The sequence below is a fragment of the Neophocaena asiaeorientalis genome, unplaced genomic scaffold, assembly GCF_003031525.2.
Source record: "Neophocaena asiaeorientalis asiaeorientalis breed wild unplaced genomic scaffold, Neophocaena_asiaeorientalis_V1.1 scaffold798, whole genome shotgun sequence".
Lineage (NCBI taxonomy): Eukaryota > Metazoa > Chordata > Mammalia > Artiodactyla > Phocoenidae > Neophocaena > Neophocaena asiaeorientalis.
In genome coordinates this window covers 3,005,953-3,023,249 of record NW_020173042.1, presented here as the reverse complement: position 1 = coordinate 3,023,249, position 17,297 = coordinate 3,005,953, and the positions used below count along the sequence as shown (strand labels likewise).

The following is a 17,297-nucleotide window of genomic DNA, read 5'->3' as shown; positions in this document are numbered from 1 at the left end:
CGAAGGCGGAAGTGTGGAAAGTGGGCCCAACTGAATCAGGGATCAGTGACTGATTAAACCCACTGAGCTGGAGAAAGGGCTCGTGGAGAGAAAACAAGCTGGCTGGGAGTAGACGTGGGTGCAGGGGAGTCTCGGATCTGAGACTGGAGAGTGTGGAGTTTGAATTTGATCATGTAGGAGATGCCATTGCCGATCGCTGAGCAGGAGAGAGACGGGTGCAAGTGGGTATCAGGAGGCTGCAGCCAATGGGGATGGGGACAGTCTATAGTCAGACGTATGGGGGGAACTAGCTGGGGTCAGTGGACGGGTCCAAGGACGATGCATCTGGTGCTGGAGGTTGGAGGCGTGACGGAGGAAATGGCTCTTTTGAACACCAGGATGCGTGAAGCCTCGAAGAGATGTGAGCAGAGGTATTTTGGAGATATTTGGTGGAAGGCCACAGCTGCTCAAAATCTTTACTAGTCCTGGAATTTGAGAACCGGAGAGTGCTGGGGACGATCAGACCTGAGTGGGAGACCGTGGCAGTTTCTGGTGAAATCCAAGGCGGAAACTCAGAGAGTAACTTCCTTTGGTACCAGGGCGTCCTCAGAGAACTGTGGGGCCTGTGGGAACCCGTGAGCCTTTCTTTTCCTAGGAAATCTGGTTTATAAAGGATTCAATATAGTCAAAGACTGGTACGTCTTATGGGCTGTCAGGGGTCCTCGGTGCCCCGACCTCCCTTGGCTTGGACCCCCTTCATGCCCTTTCCTCCTCGTGGCCCAGCTCCCTGGGCTCCAAGTCATCTCTCCCTTTTCCCGACTCCCGAACACCATCGCGATCCTCGCTCTCCATCTGCCGTAATCTCTGCCAGTGGTCACGGACCAACATCAAACGGGGGCTCACTACGGTACAGACGGACCCTGGAGTCGAACAGATGTGGATGTAAACATGATGGTCGTGTGGCCTCGAACAAGCTAATTAACAGACCGTGTCCTCGTTCGTTAACTGGGGACAATAAGCCACTGTTCTGAGGCTTAATAACAATGCAGTAAATACGTAGCAAAGACTTGGCCACATCCTAAGGTCTGAATAAAAGTTTGCTAGTTTCAGGTTAGCTTATGGCTAATGACAGCTTAACTTGGTAAAAGCAGAAGTTCGGGCAGGTAGCGGGCCAGTGTTGTGTCCCCAGAAGAATGAAGCCCTGAGAAGGCAATTTCCCCACCAGCCAGAAGCAGGTTACTTTGGTGTGAGGACGTTCAAGTCAAATCACGCAGACAACTACCCCTTGGTCTTGAAGTCGGAGCAGACAGGGGTTAAAACTCACGTCTCAGCCACATGCCAGCATCTGCAGTGGGCAGTACCCGCCTTCCTGGTTATCCCGTACCCTCACGGCGCTTTCCCCGGGGGCCCTTAATTAGAAAGCCAGACTTTCAAACTCCTGAACTGTCAGTTGCCATTGGCCCCACGGAGTCGTGTGCCAAAGAGAGTAACTGCCACTTATTGAAGGCTTCTTACTTTTGAAGGCTTTACGGACCTTCGCAGGCTTCACAGCTCGGATGTGTGCACCGCACGCTCATTTCATAGGTGAAGAGCTTGAGGCCCAGAGAGGGTAAGTTGGCCCAGAGTCACACAGCAACCACACCGCGGAGCCAAGATCTGAAGTCGTCTTGACTCCAAAGCCCATGTGTTTGGCCACATAACCAAATAACCCAAATGGTTACTGACAAGAGAAGTCAGAGCCTCTTTCAAATTATTCCATTTTACCCTCCGATTTTAAAAATTAAGACACAATTAGGGGAACCAACATACCGAGCAGAACATGCTCTGTGCCATACATTTGCCAAAATCGTGAACATAGTAAAACAGAATTTTAGAGGCCTTGGCCGTAGCGTCGTGGAGCCCGTGTTTGCAGCTGGAGAAAAGAAGACGGGGAGGAGCGCGTGGTCGGTGCCGGGCTCGCTCACCCGGGCAGGGAGTGAGCCGTGGGGCTGGCATCTCAGCCAGCCGTGGGGCTGGCCTACAGACGCCCGTATCTGTTAGGCATCCCTCGTGGGCAAAGCGTTGTACTGGGCTCCACGGAGAAACACAAAAGGATTAGGAAACCCTCCGCTGCTTTGACAGCACTTAAAATCCAGTGGAGACTGCGGCCTAGTTCTCCAGACTGAACCTCTGGGGTCTGGAAAGCGACGGAGACCTTCAGGCCACTGTCTGGGCAGGAAGAGCCATCACGCCACCATCTCTTCTCTGACCCTCCTTTCAGACAGGGTAGCTTTAGCCAGGTGTCTGTGGGGACCTTTCCTGAGGCCATGTTGTGGCAGCTTCTCAGATTAAGGGATCAGGGACGGAGGCCTCCAGGCCCTACTGTTGCCAGGGCAACAGTGAGTCAGGCCAAGGCCTCTCCTCCAGCTTTCTGGAAAGCATTGCAGCTGCTGAAGCCTCTTACTGCTTCCCAGGCATAGTGGGGACTTCTAGATTTAAATTTTTGATAAATCAGTTCTGCACTGACCACTTCTAGTTGGGTTCTTTGAAACGGGTATTTTTAGTTAAAGCATAATAGACTCTAACCCTTCTATTTCTATTTTCTACCAAAGGTAACTCCAGGCTAAAATAAGTTTTCTAAGCAAGAAAAGAAAGGAAGGGAGAGAGGGAGGGAAGAAGGAAAGAAGGAAGGAAGGGAGGAAGGAAGGGAAAAAGAAAGAAAAAACTAAGTTAAACCGAGTAGTACTGATCGTGAGTGGCCTTACGTGAAAACTTCCGGTCAGAAATCAGACCTAGCCCTGAGTTTATTAGGGATAATAATAATTACCGCTATAATTCATTGGGTCTTACCATGTTCCAGGCACTGTGCTAAGTAAATGCTTTCATTTCATTTTCTCTTTTGACAACCTGTGAAATCGGTATTATATACCCTTTTACAATGAAGTTTGGAGAGGTTAAGCGATTAGCCCAAGGTCACACGGCCAGAATTTAAACGTCACGTGAGGGCTGTTAACTGCTGTTGGATACTGCCTCCCAATTTCTTCTATGTGGATCCTTAATAAAGAAGGCAAAACAGTACTTTTTCTCAAATTGCACCTCTGACTCTCCCATGGACACAGCGTGTAAGTTCTGGACCTGGCAGACAGACCAGCTCACCCCGGCAACCCTGGGACAGCATCTGGCTCTCCTAACTGGGGAGAATAGATGCTGCGTGCCCCGGTGGCTGGGCATCAAGCCAGCCCCTATTTTAGACCGAGCCCCTCTCTTCCGTGGGGACTTTGGGAAGAGGCTTATGTGTTAAGGCGAGGGGCTCCCTTTCTGTGTTTGTTTCTATGTTGGGACCTAAGAAGCCATTTGTTTAACAGTCAGAGAAGGAACGGGGTGAAGATTTTCATAAGGACGATGCACCTGCTCTCCAATAAAACAGTGCTCACGCCGTGACTCAAATCCTTCAGGCTTGTGCTACCTCTTGGGTTCTCACCATTCCTTCCACCGCAAACAATGAATGAAACTCACTGCTTCTCTTTATGAAATAACAAACAAGTTCTCAAAATAGCTCGAGTATGTTAGGATAGGGGCATCACTACTGACCATTAACTAGGGTAATGAAAAGTTGAATTTTAGTGACAAAATGTACCAATGAAAACTTCTATCCTCACTAGCAATTTTATTTAAATACTGAATATCGGGACAACAAATTGTTTCCTTTTAGAATCAGTATAGTCTAATAAGCATAAAAGCTTTTTAAGAACTACATTCAATCAGTTCTGTGTTTACAGATACACAAATACTAAAGATACACCCTCAAAGGATTGAAATTGATTGGATTTAAGTTCGATTCAATTAAGAAAATTAAACAGGTTATGAAGCAAGACATTTGCCATTCTTCCACTGAAGGTATGATCCGAGAACCATAGTTCCATGACCAAATTTTCTGCAGGTCAATTATACAAATTCTAAAATCTAAGGTAAGAATTTTAGGTGTGTATTATCTTATGTGGGTTGATCGTCATCACTGAAACTGCCATTAATTTTGTCCAAAAGTAAAGGCAGTAAGTTGGTTTGCAAAGCTACCCCCTAAACAATTTAATAATAACAAATGTCCAACTAAAATTATTATTCATTTCCCACTTTAGCTTATCCTGAATTAATCAATGCCTTACCAAGCCAAAGGTTTGTGATACATCTTGAAATAAGTTTGGAAAAAAAAAAACCCTCAAATGTTTCAGAGTACTACTGAAAAAGCAAGTCAGTATCCAAATAACGCCAGCCCCTAGTATATTTATTCAAATGGTAGACGTACTGAGAAGAAATAGACACATTTTTCTTGCCCAAATCCGTGCCAGCTCTTCAGAGTCTTGGAACAAGCATAAACTAGACTGCATACAAACATGCTTGGGTGTTCATTTTACCAAAAGGATTAACTCGCATTGGTGTGTTATTGTCATATAACTGAATTTCAGAATTTAATTTAAAACCCTTTTCCCCCAAATGAAAGTAGCACTGTTGTTTTTTCTTACTGTAAAGGGCACTTCTGAGTTCCAAAGAATAAGAACTTATCTCAGAATTGAATGAGCCTGTTATTTCTCCAAGAGGAAGTATTAAGTCTCATCTGTAAATGTACCAGAAGAAATTCATTTGCCACCCAGTATGAGGACTTTTAACCATCTCCATACCTGTGAAATTAACTGGGTTGTCTGGAAGAGTTCATCACCTCTCTGTAGAAACTAAATCTATAGTACTATATTTTAGGATCTCTTTCAGAGTCAGGACAAAAATATGCATCAAATTTATAATGATCAGCCAAATTTTCTGCACTTCATCTGTCAGGGTTTTCAAGATTTTGTTTTTAACCCCAGAATCCCTTGTTTAAATAAAACCATTTTCAGAAGCTAAATATGTAAAATAATCAGAGGCAGAGGGGCTGGGGTTGGAGTGGGAGGGGTAGCTACTAAACCCACCTGCTCAGCCCTCCCCGGCCCTGGGGGCTGCCCAGAGGGGTTTCTGAAGAGGAAGCTGCTTCAAACCCCACCCCCTGCCGTGGGCAAGTCCCGCCCACCCTTCTCCCTTGCGTCAATGTTTCCCAGTCTCAATCCAAACTCTGGGGGTTTAATTTATCCATTGACACATTCCACGCTTACACCTTTGACAGGGCACAGGGTTTAAGTTTACTTCTTCCTTTTAGGGTGTACATGCATCTCTATTCTCTATAACCTCTACATTACCAGGCAGATGTTCATAGCAGGTTATATGGCGAGTCCCAGTGAAGTCTAGAGAGCTGACACCCACCAAGAATCCCTGGAAGGCAGAAGGAAGTAGCAGCACAGATGTCCAGAAAGGCCCTGGCAGAAGCTGCCAGGATTACAGAAGTTATTTTTACAGCAAACACTTACACTGTGGAGACGAGGGATCATCACGCCAAGTTACAGCCCCCAGGACCCTTGGCCACACATCGCGGCTGTGAGATGCTTTGAGGGTCTCCCTCCTCCAGGCTGTCCTGGGCTCCGTGCGTGCCTGGCGTGGGCCCTTGACGGCATGTGTGCTTGACATTCTCAAGGGCAGGCTTCATGTCATCTCTGTGCTTGCTCCAGCATCTGGTACCCGGGTCTGGCCCAGGTGAGGCACTCACCTTAAATGAACAGGGGAATCAGACACAGATGAAAATGTGCAGGAAAGAGAAACAAGCAAAACCCCAAATCTCTGTCCATTTGGGTTGCAGATGATTTTCCTCATTAAAGCTAATCCAAACCTTTAAAAGATGGCATAGAAAACGTACTTTATCATTCCCTCTGATATCTCAGCCCAAATAATAGGTAGAGTCCCCAGGTCACTGCCAGATCCTCTTAACCACATTTGCTGGGTGGCTGGGGTGATGACAGAAATCCTTCTGGGCTGCCCTGCCCTTTGAAGGACGGCCACCCAGCTCCCAGATATGGAGTCCAAGGGTAGGCAGGCAGCAGAGCTAGACTTCAGGGGAATGGAGCAGTTGGCATCTCCCCTGCATCCAGCGAGCCCTCCCACCCTTCCCTGGCTGTCAGAGCTGTCAGATTGTCACTCCTCTGTGTGCACAGGACAGCAGCGACTCTTGGCTTCCTCTCATTTTAGATGGCCTCGGTCCCCTGTGCCCTCCTGCCCTCTACAGCGGCGGCGGCACATGGACCCCCTGGGTAGAGTTCTCTCCCAACCCCAGGCCCCCAACCCCTTGAAGACTTCCTTGGGGATCCTTAGAGTCCTTCCCGGCTCGCAGGGAACTGCCATGCCCGTCCTCAGCCTCCCTCGCCGAACCCCAGCTTCATCTCTTCTTGAGACTTCATCGACTCCCTCAAAGATCGGGGCCCCGAGTCAGCACCTGTGAAATGGGGACGGACAGCGTCTGTCTCCCAGGCGCTCTGTAAGCGGTGCTGCGGGATGATGGAGCTAGGCCTTAATAAAAAATCTCTCTTTTTTTAAATTAAAAATTGGATTTCTATAGATTTATATATTTACGTTTTAAATAAATGTATGTCATCTTGTAAATTTAATTTATAGCGAGCTGAATTTTTTCAATTTCCTCAGCTGAGCCTCCCCTCACCTTCGCGCCCAGGAAGGGGCTGTGCCCGAAGCGGGGGTTCTGCGGCGCGGGCGCTTCTGCAAGGCGCGGCAGGCCTCTCTGCCGAGCGGGCGGCCCGGCGCCGTCCTTGCACGCCCCGAGACCATCCCTCTGGGGCCGAAGCCGCTCTGGTTTTCTTGTTTTTTCGCACGCCTGGCCGGCCCCGTCCCCCGACCCGTCGCGGGCGCGTTCTTTGTGCGGATCCTGTTGCTGGGAACCCGTGGGTGCAGAGCGGACCTCGGGGCTCTGCGGAGAGCGGGAGCGCCGAGACGTGCCCCACCCCTAAGGCCCAAAGCCGCTCCGAGGAGAAGACTTAAAGGGAAATCCCAACGAGGCGCGGGGACCGAGAAGGAAGGGGTGGCCCCTGGAATTGACCCGAGCTTTAGGGATGCAAACCCTTTCCCACGTGGCACTTCATTTCACTCACTTTTCTCCTGCTCGAGTCGGTTAAGCTAGTGGCAGATGTACTTACACCACGCGGAGGCAGACCTTGAGAAGCGTCCTGACGATGGGCTCGACCTGCTGTTTGTTTCTTGATACATTTTCAAATATGTCTATAGTTATTTCCAAGAGTTGGAATTGCCCTGTCAAAGGGTATAGGCCTTTTTTTCTTTTTTAAGGCCTTTTGATGCCTGTTGCCAAACCATTTTCCAGAAGGGCCACGGGCTTACCTTGTTCTCTGTGGGACGTAGGTAGGGTACCCGCAGGCAGAGCTGCCAACTGGGAAGGTGGTCTCTTGTGGGGAGGGGGAGGGGTTGAGAATCGCCTGGCATTTAAGGGGCAACATGGGGTTCCGTGTGAGTGATGACCAGGCAGGCAGTGGCTTTGCGACAGTGCCCTGGGTCATACTGTGGGACTCTCAGTGGATGTCAACGCTTCCGGAACATTGGGCAGCCAGAGGGATCCTTTGAAAATGCGGGTCCTCTTTTGCTCTTCGGGTAAAATCCAAAATCGCATCAGGGCCCACCGGGCCCTGCCTGCCTCTCCAGCCCTATCTTGGGCAGTGTATTGGTTTCCTAGGGCTGCGTCACGAAATACCAGAAACTGGGTGGCTTCACATAACAGAAGTCTATTGGCTAAAAAAGTCCACAATCAAGGCGGCGTTAGGGTTGGCTCTTACTGGAGACCCTGTTGCATGCCTCCCTCTGTTGCCGGCAATCCTCTGTGTCCCTTTGCTTGTGGACGCATCACTCCAGTGTCTGCCTCCATCCTCACGTGGTGTTTCCCTTGTGTCTCTATCTCTATGTCTCTTCTCTTCCTCTAAGGACAATAGTCATATTAGATGAAGGACGCACCCTAATTCTGAACCACCTCATCCTAACTTAACTATCTGCAATGACCCTACTTCCAGAACATGCCACATCGGAGGTTCCTGAAAGGACGTGGATTTGAGCGGACGCTGTCCAACCCACAAGAGGCTGTCTCCCCTGACTCGGGGGCCCTGGCCTTCTCTCCACTCTCCTGGCTCAGCCTCTGCCCCCCACCCTGTCCTCCTGGGCCACCCATCTCCACCTCCCGTCCCCTCCTCCTGCAAGGTGTTGTGGAAATGTCACTGCCTTCGAGAAGCCCTCCCAAACCCCGCAGATGAGGGTCACCCTGCCTTGTTTAACGGGCTCATGACACCCATCCCAATGGTATCTGAGGAAGTGCCTGAGTCACAGTGTGTCAGTCTCACGTGTGCCTCCCCTGGAAGGTCACCCCCGTGAGGGCCGGAACCAGGCCGCCTGGGTGAGCAATAACAAACGTAAACACGTGGGCACAGAGACTGACTGTGGAAGCCTGTCTCAGTAGGACAGGCCAGAGGGGACAGGCTCTGTACCAAGCCCACTGCAGGGCCCTCCAGGAAGACCTCCGAAGCGGTGGCCCCGGGACACGGGAGGAGACAGACCTGTGGTCAGGGCAGGCTCCACCCCTCCCCCGACCATGACTTTCAAGGCCCTCTCTAAGCTGCCCCTGCCCCACCTCACTGACCTCTGCTCACATCTCTGTCTTCTGCTGTCCCTTTGCACTGTTCATGCTCCTGCATCCATCCTGCCAAGCCAGCTCCCTCCTTAGGGCCTTGGCGGTCTCTACCCACAGCCCGGAATGCTCTGCATCCAGATTTTTACACACTGGCTTCTTACCATTCAGACTTCAGCTCCTATTGTCACTTCCCTGACGACCCCATCTCACCCATGTCGTCCTCCATCACATCAACCTGCTTTATTTTCAGTGTCTGTGATGATCTTGTTCATTTGTTTGTTTTCCTGTCTGTCCCCCTAACCTCTCAGAATATAAGCTCCGTGAAAGCAAGGACCTCGTTTGCCTGTTCACTGCTGAGCCCTCAGTGCCAGGCTAGAACCTGGAACACAGTGGGTGCTTCCTGTTTGTTGAATGACTGAATGAAAGTTAACCCTTCCAAGCTCTGTTTCTTCATCTACAAAATGGGGATAATCTGAGCTACTTCATAAGAGATAATAATTGTACCTACCTCAAAGGGAAGATTAAATGAGAGGAGGTACATGAAATGCCTCCAGAGTAGTAAACACTCAACATATTGGAACCATTATCAGTATCTTAGATTGACACCCAGCCTAACATGGAGGGGATGTGGCAGATGTGGTGGTAACTCTTACAGATCCCCAGAGGGATTACAGAGGGTGATTCAACCTTCACATTCTTTCAGTTACCCAACATTTACCACAAAAGGATGGAAGAAGTGTGGTATTGTAACAGCCCTGAACTTGAACCAAGTGGTCTTGAAACTGAGTGTCTTAGAAGCTTTCTGAAGCTGCATCCTCACCTGCAAAATGGAAATAATTATTCCTTATAAAAGCTTAAGTGGGTTATATGTAAATTATAATGCATATTTCCCAAATGACTATTCCACTGGTTCTTTTTGTCTTAAAGCAATTATTTATTAATTATATCATAGTAAATGGTATTGCTTGCAATTACTAGAAGGGAATATGCTTAAATTTGTAATATTTATTGTTTTTTCTGATTTTGAAAGTAATACATTATATTGCAGAAAATTTGGAGGATATAGAAAGTTTGAAGAAGAAAGTTTTAAAATCATCCCTAATCCCCCCGTTTTTAGTCCTCCTCTTTATGCCATGGAGCAAACAATACAAATTTAAACGCATTGGCGAGAGGAACAGTGATGTCAGCAGGTCCAGCGACTTGGGCTTCCTAGCAGGTAGGTCTGTTTCCTGAAAGGCCAGGGAAAGTGGAGTCCTGGCTTGATGGAGTCTTGGGAGTGGCTCGGAGGGGAAGGAGGCCCACGAGAAGGGACTGGTCTTTTGAGGGTGTGGCCCGAGGAGAGCATCTGACTATAAATTAAGAGGTCCCGATTTGGATTCAGAGGTGCTTTTACCAGGTCCTTAATTTTTTTTTTTTTTTACATTTCTAAGTAGTTTATGAAAATAATACATTACTGGAAATTTTTACATTTGAAATAATGCTCTCTGTCATTTAACACAGAATCACCTGGTTTTAAAAGACACCAGTGTCCTTGTCACTCAACTAGCTGCCCCCCTCCTCCCTGCATTAGGGTTTTTTAAACCTTTTTAAACCTCCCTAGAAGGTTCTAATAAGATCAGGATTAAGAACCATGACTTAGCATGTAATTCACATTTTCTTGTGAATTATACGAAACATTTAAATAGCTTGCAGGACCTTATTTCCCCCACCAGGGACCGAACCCACACCCCCTGCAGTGGAAGCCAAGGAGTCCTAATCACTGGACTGCCAGGGAAGTCCCAGTAGTTTTTGATCACTGGAGATCTAGCATACTTCCCTTAAATACCTCTCTAGTATTAGGCATGTTTAAATATTTTAAATAACACTTAAGAGGGCTTACATGTAAGTAAGTAAGAGGACTTACATATCTTTGAGCCAACATTTGTTCATATTTCAGACATTTTCTAAGGATGGATTCCAAGAAATGGAATTACTACCAAGTCAAAGGGAATTAATTATTTAAAATAATCTCTGGTTTTACACTGCCCTTCCCCTCAAGAAAGATTGTACCAATTTACAGTCCCAATTTACAGTAGTAATATGATAATTACTGTTTTAATTGTTTTCCTAATTTGATAGGTGAAAAATGTTATGTTTTAATTTGCATTTCTTTGGTCTTCCTAAAATTTACCCTGATTTACTGAGATTGAGCACATCCTTGATGGCCTAAGTGGACCCTTTACATATTAAGGATATTTATTTGCAGCATTTTGTCTGTCGTAAATGATGGAAATTTGCTATAATCCCAACTTGCTATTAACCTTTCAGTTTTGTTCATATTCCTAAACTCTTAATGTTTAAATAACTACTGACATTTTCTGTTCGGATTTCTTCCATGCCTTCCCTGCTGTTCAGAAATTAGTTAGATATTCATTTATATTCTCTCACACTTTATGTTCGGTTTTGTTATACACAGTGCTTTAATCCACTTGGACTGTATTTTGATATACAAAAAGAAGTTTAGTTGCTACTTTAATTATTTTTCCCAAATGGCCAATTAAACTCTCCTAGCTTGATTTATGTAAATAACCTTTCCTTTCCCGTCTGACTTCGTGACTGCTCTACGTCGGGGCAGTAAAACGCCGTGGTTAAGTGTGTGGTTAAGTAAGCCCCGACAGCTTATTTCGCATCCTGCCCCCTCGGGTTCCTCCGCTGTGCCGCTGGGGTAGCAATCACAGCCCGCTCCCAGAGGGCTGTGGACGTCCTCAGCGCTCGGGAGGCACTCGCGATGATCTTTTATTACGTGGGTACATATACCATGGTGTTCTCCCAGGTCTGGCTGCCTTGCGCTGTTTTAGTAGATGTTCTAATATTTACAGTGGAAAAGTCCTGCAGTGTCGCTTCTGTTATTACTTTCGCAGTTTTCTTAGCTACCGTCACCTATTTCATTTTTGGAAATAAACGGCTCACCTTTTATTTACTAGGCCTGGTCTTCCGTTTACCTCTCAAGGAAGGAGCTCGAAAAGGACACTGCTTGATGCAGCTGGCAGACTAGCCAAGGTCTGCGCGGTTAGGGGAGCAGAGCCCCGAGGGGCATCAGAGCGCTGGGAAGACGAGAGAGAGGCGGCGAAGACGAGGAGGAGGACGACGAGACCAAAAGCCGGAAAAGGGCAGATGGAGCAGAAGCAACGAGGCGGCCCGGGCTCAGGCCGGAGCTTGGCGCGCTGAGAAGTCTCCGTCCGGGCGGCCTGGGTCTTCTCCAGGCAACAAGAGGGGCCCTGAACCTCTACCACCTCCGGCTGTGGGCAGAAGACTGTGACCAAATCAATCGTCCCACCGAACCTGGGGAGGAAAACCGGTTGGAGTTCTGAGCAGGAAGGCCCGCCTGGAGCGACCATAGGCAGCAAAACCCAAAGCAGAGGCTACGACAGTCGGCAGGGTCTGGGTGTGGCTGCACAGCTATAAAGGTGTGAGTTGAGAACATTTAAATACGTCAGGGGGTATAGCTCAGGGGTAGAGCATTTGACTGCAGATCAAGAGGTCTCCGGTTCGAATCCGGGTGCCCCCTGCCCACCTAACATTTTGGAATTTCCAGGCTTCAGCAAGCCTGAGGCCCATGGCCTTCCTTCCTTGGGTCCCTGTAGTTCCAGCACCCCTCCACACTGAGAACAACACCCGCTGACTCTTTCCCATCTGGAGATGTTCCACCCGGAACAGCCACCTATGGATTGTGGAGAGGTACACAGTGTGGGAAGCCTCATTGGCTTCTTGCACTTTTCAAGGAAATGGGGGGAGCAGGATGCTGTCAGGGCCCCAGGAGGGTCCTGCTGCTCGTCAGAGTGTGGTAGATGGAAGGAGCCCCAGGGAGGAGTAAGAAGTTGGGGTTCTGGTCCCAGCACCACCATCACCCCACCTATTCTCATCAGCAGAAGGGGTGTCAGCCAGGAGCAATGAGGGCTGCTCCGCACAGGACAGAAGCAAGACTGGGGTCTGAGGACGGCTCTGGGGAGACGTAGGAGACCCACAGATTTCCAGGTCCCTGGACAGACACTTTCAAGTGACTTTTTTCTGTAGACCAAAATATGTTTAATGAAAATACCTCTGATCCAGGTGCTAAAGTAACTGGTAAGCTTAAAGTATGCTAATCGAAAGGCACCCTGTGGGACTTCCCTGGTGGCCTAGTGGTTGGGATACTGTAGTTTCCCTGTAGGGGGCATGGGATCGATCCCTGATGAAGGGACTGAGATCCTGCATGTTGTGTGGTGTGGCCATGAAACAAAAGAAAAAGTTTTAAACAACCAAAAAGCATTTTTAAAAAGTTTCTCAGTTGTAATTTTTTTGTATTGCAATATGTAAACATTTTAGCCACAAAATTTTCACATTCTCTTTTTGCTTCCATTCAAAGTACGTTTCTTCCACAAAAATATTTATAAGACACAGCTCTTGAAATGAGTATGATTCTTTGGAATATTTCACCAAATTTAGATGCTGCAAAAGCATAAGCTTTGAAAATTTCATTCCCTTCAGGTACAGAATGTAAATTATCCAATTTAAATGAGGAGCTTCAGCCAAAGACTCCTTAGAGATATCGCAAGTGCAATTTTAGAAATTCAGAATTAAATCCTGTACACCACGTGAAATTTCATTGTTTAACTTGTTCAGTTTCTCTCTTGCTTTTGCAAGAATACATTTCAATATCTTCCTGTTTGCAAATTTTGTTTTCATTTATTGCAACTCTCTAAAGTTTTCAAAAGCTGAAGTTTTGGGGCACACCATTTGTTGAAAACTTTGATTAAAGATTTCCAACAGGTTTGTGCAAAACACAACAATTTTTGGTGCACATTTTTACAAAAAGAAAAGTTTAATACCAATGCCATTGCAGGACCCTTAGGTTAATTCACAAAGTAGTTCTTCAGAGGTTTAAACATTTCTAAAAGCTTAGTGGTATTGGGGACAGATGCGTTTTAAGAGACTGATTATATTGGTGGACCTACAAAATAATTCTATTCAGTAGCTATTTGTACTTTCTTATACATACTGCCATCATGGAATATTTTCTTGTATTAAATCAGCTGTGTCACAAAAGTAATTCAGTTTTTTAAAAACTTAAACAAAAAACCAATTCAGCTTGTATATGAATTGGCAGAATACCACAGCTTGTTTGGACGCACTTGTGAATTATGTGTGCGCCACAGTGCCAGTGATATTTCTGCTTAATTTGCTTACAACTTACTGATGGCTTCCTTGCTAAGAACATGGTTTATATTACAATGCTGTGCTCCGAAAATTTCATTCTTGTATTATTACTGCAAAAACAAAGAGTTCTATCTTCTATTGAAGTCTTAAATGGAGTTTATAACAGCCTTTGCAATAAGTCAGGTGTTTCACCTTGGACAAAATGAACTTCCAAAGCTTCACTTTGATTCCATGAACTGGATGCTGGGACTACAGACCTGAAAGCAGGACCATCCCCAGGGACAGACTTATGTGACCCTACCTAACAAGACTTTGTAGTTACTCAGCTTACCAACAACATGTGTTCCCCGGGATGGGGGTGCTCCTCAGAAAGGAGCTGGTGGAGAGGTTGGACAGAGGGGAGGAGAAGATGAAAGGAGGGCGGCTGTGCTCCTGGGGAGGCCTGAGGTTTAGATTCTGGAGCAGAAATCAAAACCTTTGAGGCCTGGTCCTGACCCTTGTGGGCAGCCCAAATGTGCCCAGGCATGAAAGGGACAGCAGATCAGTGCTTCTCAGTGGTTCTTGAGTTTGCCTAGGAATCTATTCATACTTTAATAACAATCTTAACCGTTTAGATATAGGCACACTGTGGCTGGTTTGCAGGGCCATCTTTTAATCTAGAGCCCGGTGCTGGCGCGTGCCCGGGTTATGACCACATTGTCACCACACTGTGCTGTAACAGTGTGATGACAGAAGAACAGAGGCAGACTTTGAAAGCAGCTCTTTTGCCCCTTAACTGTTTGTCCATTTCTGTGCCCCTCCAACCTTAAAGAACCTAATTATAGGAACTCCCGACTTGAGCTCTCCTGAGTGCACACCATGCCTTGTGTAACCTGTTGAGTCTTTTCCTAGATTAAAAGAAGGAAGAAGGAAGAATTAAGTAGTTAAGGAATGACCAGCTCTCTACCCGCAACAGCCCCCTTAGCAATCCTGCAGGCAGATCACACAAGCAAGATAACGTCTGGAGAGAGAGGCAGCCAGCCTGCAAGCAATGGAAAAGGATGCAGAGCCCGACCTCCTGCCTCGATGGTTCACTGAAATTCTTCCCCATTTTTCCCTTTAAAAACTGTCATGGCTGAGCAGAATCTTTGCAGTTGGTCTTGGGACATGAGTTCACCTTCTCCCCAGATTGCTGGCTTTTCTGATTAAAGCGTTTTTCGTTTCTACTGACACTTGCCTCTTGATTATTGGCTTTTGAGCAGCGAGCAGCCAACCCTGAGTTTGGTGACAACTTCAGCCTATGAGAGATGGATCTGGGCCAAGAGAGGCTGTCACTGGGTGTGTTAGCAGAGACAACAGAGGAGTTGGGGGACAGCTGGGTCTCCAGGCACGAGCAGCTTCACAAGCACATTGCAAAGAGCCTCTTCCAGCAAAATGATTTCATCTGAATTGCTATTAAGTTGAATGTTATTGGGTATGTGATTTTGTTTGTATTGATTTCTAAAACTGTTTTGTCTTAATAGTGTATACAACTGTATGAAGCATTTACATCTAGTTTTGTGTACACATTTGTATACAGATATAAGCAGTACAATAAACTAAAATTAAGTTAGCCCTGGGGCACTAAGAAAAAAATGTTCCCTTTCAAAGGTGTACACACAACAAGAAACCAGTAAACTCGTTGTGTGGGGGCTGAGAGACAGAGATGGAATGGAGTCGGTTTTTCTCTGGTTGCTGTTTCGTACATTTTCATTTCTGTGCCCTATGAAAGCGCTACTCGTAAAAAACCTAATTCATTCAGAAATTTAGGAAACTTCAGTTCAAGCCATCTGACTCCCAGAAGCCTCTGGTGGGTCCTCTCAAGGCGCTGGGTTAGGTCCCCTCCCTAACAAACCCATTAGAAAAGGGGGAGAGTTTGCAGGGAGGTGGGGGAGAGGGACTGCTGGGGTCACAGGGCGGGGTGAAGGCTTGGCCCTGAGGCAGCGAGGCCCTGAGACCCACCCTCAAGGGCAGCTGAGTCGAGGCAAGATAAAGTGGTGGTCCTTTAACTCTTGATTCTGTCACTTTGGCTTTGTGATTTAGGGCAATTTGCTTCAATCCCCTGTGTCATTGTCACCCATGATGAGGGTGGTGGTGGACATAGCACTAACACAATAATTTTTAAAATTAGATACAGTATATGAAAGTCTTAGAACAGTTTATCTAGCACATTATAAGTGCTCGATAAACATCAGGTCTTAAAGTTATCACAGGTGTCTTTGGTGTGACTACCAAAGTGAGAAGTTCTGAGGAGAGATGCTATTCCAGTAGGGAGTGTAGCTCAGGGCTAGAGCATTTGACTACAAATCAAGAGGTTGCTGGTTCAAATCTGGAGGCCCCCTTTAACTATCCCAAGCTTCCCTTTACTGGGAATTATCCCAAATTTCCCTTTGCTGGGCCTTCTGGTATTGCACCCCTTCTGTGTAACCAGCAAGAATGAGGATGTGGAAACTTTCCCTCGTTATTGCCAGGGAATTATCTAACCGCCTTACTTTTGGGGCTGCGTTATAGGATTTAAACCAGCCCCCAGACCAGTTAGGAAGCTGGGTCTTAACACAGCTGGTAACCAAGGTTTCCTGCCCTCGAAAGATGCTCTCCCCCATCCCCCATCCAGCCGGGGAGGTTTTGTGCCTTTAACAACACAGAGAAGGGATGACCCTGTAGAATGCATGTTGTCAGTACTCAGCTTTCCAATTCCAACAGTGTGGGTGCTGGGGGATTCGGGGAATAAAGATCGGCACCCACTCTGTGCCAGCAGGGGGGCGTGGCATGGGCGTGGCCGGGAGAGCCAGGGAAGCTGGGAGGAGACACAGCGGGGACCAGCGTGGGATCAGAAGGTCACAATGTGGTCAAGACGACATTGAGGACCAGATGCCCACCGCACCCCCCAGCACTGTGGTACTCGGAAAGCCCTTTCAGGACTTAGGTGTGACACAGGGTGCGGGGGCGTTGGGGGAGTCCTGAGGTTGACTCATTAAATTTCTGCCACTCAGTAGGATGGGACACAAAATAGAGATCCAGTTGTTTTGTAGAGTTATCTTCTATCCCTCAATCTGTGGATTAAGATCTATCCACACTGAGCAGATCGCAGGGCTGAGAGGCTAGATGGAGGAGAGGGACAGGCATGTTCAGGAAGCGGGATGACAGAGTGCAATGATTTAGGAAGGATGCCTGAGGACACACTGCGCTTCCCAGTTCGGTGACTGTGAGTATTCTGGCCTCTAAAGAAGGAACGGGACTTTGGAACAGGAATAATGCATAATAATTTTCCGTGGCCTGAGAAACCCTCAAGAGCATTCAGTTCCCCTTTGCTCTGATTGCAGCCTCCGGAAGCAACTTTCTGATAGCTAATTTGGTTTCCCAGGTAACCTCGAGGGCATTCTGGCTTATTATGCATCCATCTCTCAGAGCCTGATTAGGGAGGTCCTGAAAGCCGGTCTAACCGGGTTGCATCACAAAGTCAGGGGTCTGGTGCTGCAGGGCTGGGAGCCAGGCTCCATACCTGATGGCCTCACTGAGGTGCTGCCAGGTAAGGACTCCAGTGAAGGGCAGGACCATGGGGGTTGGGAAGAGAAGGGCAGAGCGCAGGACCCCG

The 17,297-nt window shown here is 47.4% G+C and overlaps 1 non-coding gene across 1 annotated transcript; it reads left to right on the top strand.

The window, feature by feature from the left end:
• Positions 1-11,984: 11,984 nt before the first annotated feature.
• Positions 11,985-12,056, top strand: TRNAC-GCA (transfer RNA cysteine (anticodon GCA)). Its single transcript has one exon. It is a non-coding gene; the product is annotated as a tRNA-Cys (tRNA).
• Positions 12,057-17,297: the final 5,241 nt, after the last annotated feature.